Source organism: Trachypithecus francoisi, unplaced genomic scaffold (genome assembly GCF_009764315.1).
Source record: "Trachypithecus francoisi isolate TF-2019V2 unplaced genomic scaffold, Tfra_2.0 Lachesis_group8, whole genome shotgun sequence".
Taxonomy (NCBI): Eukaryota; Metazoa; Chordata; class Mammalia; order Primates; family Cercopithecidae; genus Trachypithecus; species Trachypithecus francoisi.
Window position 1 is genome coordinate 63,017,872 of NW_022681473.1, and position 5,910 is coordinate 63,023,781.

At 43.6% G+C, this 5,910-nt stretch overlaps 1 pseudogene; it reads left to right on the forward strand.

Annotated features, from left to right (window-relative positions):
- The first annotated feature begins 2,218 nt into the window (after positions 1-2,218).
- Positions 2,219-4,496, forward strand: LOC117080223 (annotated as a pseudogene).
- The last annotated feature ends 1,414 nt before the right edge of the window (positions 4,497-5,910 follow it).

Consider the following 5,910-nt stretch of genomic DNA (forward strand, 5'->3'; position numbering starts at 1 on the left):
TTTTTGATAGAGGTGGGGTTTTACTATATTGTCCAACTTGGTCTCGAACTCCTGGTCCCAAGCAATCTGATTACCTCCACCTCTCAAAGTGCTGGGCTTAGAGGCATGAACCACTGTGCCCAGCTCTTCCCCCCCTCCTTTTTTTTTTTTGAGACAGAGTCATGCTCTGTTGCCCAGGCTGCAGTACAGTGGCGTGATCTCGGCTCACTGCAACCTCCGCCTCCCAGGTTCAAGCAGTTCTCCTGTCTAAGCCTCCTGAGTTGCTGGGACTACAGGCACATGCCACCATGCCCAGCTAATTTTTTTATGTTGTTATTAGAGACCGGGTTTCACCATGTTGGTCAGTCTGGTCTCGAACTCCTGACCTCTGGTGATCCACCCACCTCAGCCTCCCAAAGTGTTGGGATTACAGGCGTGAGCCACCATGCCTGGCCCTATTTTTAAATCATGTTTTGTTTTCTCACTGTTGAGATTTATGAGTTCTCTATATAGTGTGGATATTAATCTCTTATCATACGTATAATTTGCAAATATTTTTTCCCATTCTGCGGGTTGCCTTTTTACTCTCTTGATAGTGTCTTTCATTGCACAGATTTTTAAATTTTTTGTGAGCTCCGATTTATTTATTTATTTTTGTCTGTGCCTTTGTTGTCATTTCCAAGAAATCACTGTCAAATTCACAGTTGTAAAGATTAGTGCTATATTTTCGTTTAGAATTTTATACTTTCAGGTCTTACATTTAGATCTTTGATCCATTTTGAGTTGATTTTTGTATATGGTTAGATAAGGGTCCAAATTTATCCTTTTGCATGTGGATATCCATATTTCCCAGCACCGATTGTTAAAAGACTGTTTTTTCCCCCATTGAATGATCCTGGCACCCAATCATTTGTTCATATATGCAAGCATTTACTTCTGAGCTGTGTATTCTATTCAGTTGGTTTATATGTCTGTCTTTATGCCAGTATCATACTATTTGATTAGTATAGCTTGTAGTAAGTTTTCCAGTCAGGAAGAATGAGTCTTCCAGCTTTGCTCTTCTTTTTTAAGATTATTCAGGGTCCCTTGAAGTTCCATATGAATTTTAGGATGGGTTTTTCTATTTCTGCTAAAAGCATCATTGGGATTTTGATACAGATTGCATTGACTCTATAGATTGCTATGGAAACACTGGTAAATTCTTGTATGTTGAATCATCCTTGCATTCCAGGAACAGATCCTACTTGGTCATGGTATATAATCCTTTTAATATGCTGCTAAATATGGTTTGCTAGTGTTTTGTTGAGTATTTTTCATTAGTAATCATAAGGGATATTGGCTGGCAGTTTTCTTTTCTTGTAGTGTCTTTGTCTGGCTTTGGTATCAGGGCCTCATAGAATGAGTTAGAAATTTTTCTCTCCTTTTTTTTTTTTTTTTTTAAGTTTGAGAAGGATTGGTGTTCTTTAAATGTTGGGTAGAATTCAGCAGTGCATCAGTTCCAGAGCTTTTATTTCTCAGGAGACTTTTTATTACTCATTCAATCTCCTTGCTAGTTATAGATTTATTCAGATTTTATATTTGTGATTTAGCTGTGATAGGTTTTGTGTTTCTAAAAATTTATCAGTTTCATCTAGGTTATCCAGTTTGTTGGCATGCAGTTGTTCATAGCACTCTCTGATAATCCTTTCTATTTCTGTAGAGTCACTAGTAATGCCCTTGCTTTCATTTCTGATCTTAGTAATTTGACTCTTCTCCCTCTTTTGCTTAGATCATCTAGCTAAAGGTTTGTCAATTTATTGATCTTTTTAAAGAATCGATTTCTTGTTTGATTGATTTTCTCTGTTGTTTTCCTATTCTGATGTTATGTATTTCTCTTCTCATCTTTATTATGTCCTTCCTTCTGTTGGCTTTGGTTTTGGTTTGTTTTTGTCTTTCTGGTTTCTTAAATTACAGTTAGGTTGTTGATTTGAGATCTTGTTTTTTAATGCAAGCATTTATAGCTATAAATTTCCTCCTTAGCACTGCTTTCACTGCATTCCATAACTTTTGGTGTGGTGCATAAATACTTACAGGTCATTATCATGTATCTGTTAAGTATTTTCTGATTTCTCTTGTGATCAGTTCGTTTGATTTTAATAATTTTATTTTTTTTTTGTCGTTTTACTACTGTTACTGATTTCTAACTTATCTTGCTCTGTCAGAGAAAATACTTTGTATTATATCTAAATTCTAGGGTGGTGTTGGCAACAGTGTCGGCAGCGGCTCCGGAGGGTGGCAGGAGGAAAATGGCGGAGTATCTGGCCTCCATCTTCCGCACCTAGGAAGACAAAGTCAACTGTTCATTTTATTTCAGAATCGGTGCGTGTTGTCATGGAGACAGGTGCTCTTGGTTGCACAATAAACCGACCTTTAGCCAGACCCTTGCCCTCTTGAACATTTACCATAACCCTCAAAACTCTTCCCAGTCTGCTGTTGAGTTGTGCTGTGAGCAATGTTGAGATGCAGGAACACTATGATGAATTTTTTGAGGAGTTTTTTCAGAAATGGAGAAGTATGGGGAAGTTGTGGAGATAAACGTCTGTGGTAACCTGGGAGACCACCTCGTGGGGAACGTATAGGTCGTTTTGTGTCCAGAATTGGTGGGTCCTTGGTCTGACTTCAAGAATGAAGCCACAGACCCTCACGGTGAGTTTTACAGTTCTTAAAGACGGTGTCTCCAGAGTTTATTCCTTCAGACATTCAGATGTATCTGGAGCTGCTTCCTTCTGGTGGGTTCGTGGTTTCGCTGTCAGGAGTGAAGCTGCAGACCTTCATGGTGAGTGTTACAGCTGTTCGTTCTTCCTAGTGGGCTCGTGGTCTTCTTGGCTTCAGGAGTGAAGCTACAGACCTTGGCAGTGAGTGTTACAGCTCATAAAGGCAGCATGAACCCAAAGAGCGAACAGCAGCAACATCCATTGGGAAAAGCAAAAGAACAAGGCTTCCACAGCGTGGAAGGTGACCCCAGTGGGTTGTGGCAGGTTGGCTTGGGCATCCTGCTTTTATTCCCTTATCCGGCCCCACCCACATCCTGCTGATTGGTCCATTTTACAGAGAGCTGATTGGTCCATTTTGACAGAGTGCTGATTGGTGCTTTTACAACCCTTGAGCTAGACACCCAGTCAGAGTGCTAGTTAGCTAGATACAGAGTACCAATTGGTGTATTTACAAATCTTGAGCTAGACACAGAGTGCTGATTGGTGAATTTACAAACCCTGAGCTAGATACAGAGTGTTGATTGGTGCATTTACAATCCTTGAGCTAGACACAGTCACAGAGTGCTAGTCCTCCAAGCTTCCACAAGGTTAGCTAGATACAGAGTACCAATTGGTGTATTCACAAACCCTGAGCTAGACACAGAGTGCTGATATGTGTATTCACAAACCCTGAGCTAGACACAAAGTGCTGATTGGTGCACATACAATCCTCTGGCTAGATATAAAAGTTCTCCAAGTCCCCATTGGGTTCAGGAGCCCAGCTGGCTTCACCCAGTGGAACCTGCACCGGGGCTGCAGGCAGAGCTGCCTGCCAGTCCCAAGCTGCGCCTGCACTCCTCAGCCCTTGGCTGTGGATGGGAGGGGGGGGGGGGGGGGGGGAGGAGGAAATGGGCAGGGGGCGGTGCCCGTCGGGGAGGCTCAGGGAGCCCACTGCAGAGGAGGGGGGCAGACATGGTGGGCTACAGGTCCCGAGCCCTGCCCCAGGGGCAGGCAGCTAAGGCCGGGCCAGAATTTGAGTGCGGAGCCTGCGGGCCGGCACTGCTGGGGGACCCAGTGCAACCTCGGCAGCTGTTGGCCCAGGTCTGAAGCCCCTCACAGCTCTGGGCCTGCGGGGCCAGCCCACCGCTCCCTGTGCGGGCCCAAACTCCCAGCGTGAACTTGCACTGGCCTGTGAGCGCAGCTTGCAGCCTGGGTTCCCATGAGCGCCTCTCCCTCCACACCTACACCTTCCCGCAAGCAGAGGGAGGCAGCTCCAGCCTCAGCCAGCCCAGAGAGGGGCTCCCACGGTGCTGTGGGGGACTGAAGGGCTCCTACAAGCACCCCCAGAGTGGACGCCGACTCTGACACCGAGGCTGAGGAGGCACTGAGAGTGAGGGCTGGTAACACATCGTCACCTCTCAGTTTTGCAGTGAGGAAGATGTGGAAAAGGCTATGATTGACTTGAATAACCATTGGTTTAACGGACAGCCAATCCACGTGGAGCTGTCGCCTGTGACCGACTTCAGAGAAGCCTGCTGCCGTCAGTATGAGATGGGAGAATGCACACGAGGTGGCTTCTGCAACTTCATGCATTTGAAGCCCATCTCCAGAGAGCTGCGGTGGGAGCTGTATGGGCGCCATTGCAAGAAGTGTAGATCAAGATCCCGATCCCTGGAGCATAGTTCTCGGTCTAGAGACCGTGGCCGTAGCGGTGGTGGAGGTGGTGGTGGAGGCCAGCGTTACAGGAGGCCATCGAGAGATCATGAAAGATCTGGGCGATTCTGAGCCATGCCATTTTTACCTTATGTCTGCTAGAAAGTTGTGGTTGATTGACCACACCAGTTCATAAGGAGAATTTTTTTTAAAACAACAACAACAAGAAACTCACGAAGATGGGTTTCTGAAAAAAATTTGTAGTGATAACAGTAATAAATAAATTCTATTGAGACAATTTGTGGCCTAACATATCTTGAAAAATGTCCCATGTACACTTGAAAAGAATGTATATGCTGTTGTTGTTGAGCACAGTGTTCTGTATATGCCCATTATATCTAGTTGGTTTACTGTGTTGTTTAAATCCTTTATTTCCTTACTTATCTTCTTTCTGGTTCTTCTATCTAATACTGGGAGTAGGGTATTGAAGACTCCAACTACTTTTTTTTTTTAAATATTGTACTTTAAGTTCTAGGGTACATGTGCACAATGTGCAGGTTTGCTACCTATGTCATGTTGGTGTGCTGCATTAACTCTTCATTTACATTAGGTATATCTCCTAATGCTGTCCCTCCCCTTTCCCACCACCCACGACAGGCCCCGGTGTGTGATGTTCCCCTTCCTGTGTCAAAGCGTTCTCATTGTTCAATTCCCACTTATGAGTGAGAACATGCGGTGTTTGGTTTTCTGTTCTTGCAATAGTTTGCTGAGAATGATGGTTTCCAGCTTCATCCATGTCCCTACAAAGGACATGAACTCATCCTTTTTTATGGCTGCATAGTATTCTATGGTGTATATGTGCCACTTTTTCTTAATCCAGTCTATCATTGATGGACATTTGGGTTGTTTCCAAGTCTTTGCTATTGTGAATAGTGCCACAATAAACGTGTGCATGTGGAAGACTCCAACTATTATTGTAGAACTTACTATTTCTCCCTTTAGTTCTGTCAGTTTTTGTTTCATGTATTTTGACGGTCTTTTTTAGGCATATAAATTTTCATAATTGTTGTATATTATTCCTGTATTTAACCTTGTATTTATAATATTCTTGGCTGGGCCCCATGGCTCATGCCTAGTCCCAGCTGTGTAGGAGGCCAAGGAAGGAGGATAGCTTGAGCCCAGGAGTTTCAGACCAGCCTGGGCAACATAGTGATACCTCATCTCTACAAATAATTAAAAATATTTGCTGGGAATGGTGGTGCATGCCTGTGGTCTCAGCTACCTGGGAGGCTGAAGTGGGAGGATCGCTTAAGCCCAGGTGGTTGAGATGGCAGTGAGCTGCGATCATGCCATTGCACTCCATCCTAGGCCACAGAGTGAGACTTCGTCTCAAAAAATAATAATGTTATTTTCTCTTGTAAATTTTTTAAAAACGTCTTTAAAAAATTGAAGTGTATATTGTCTGATGTTGGTATAAGCATTCCTGCTCTCTTTTGGTTACTATTTGCATATAATATGTTTTTTTTCCATCCTTTCACTTTCAATA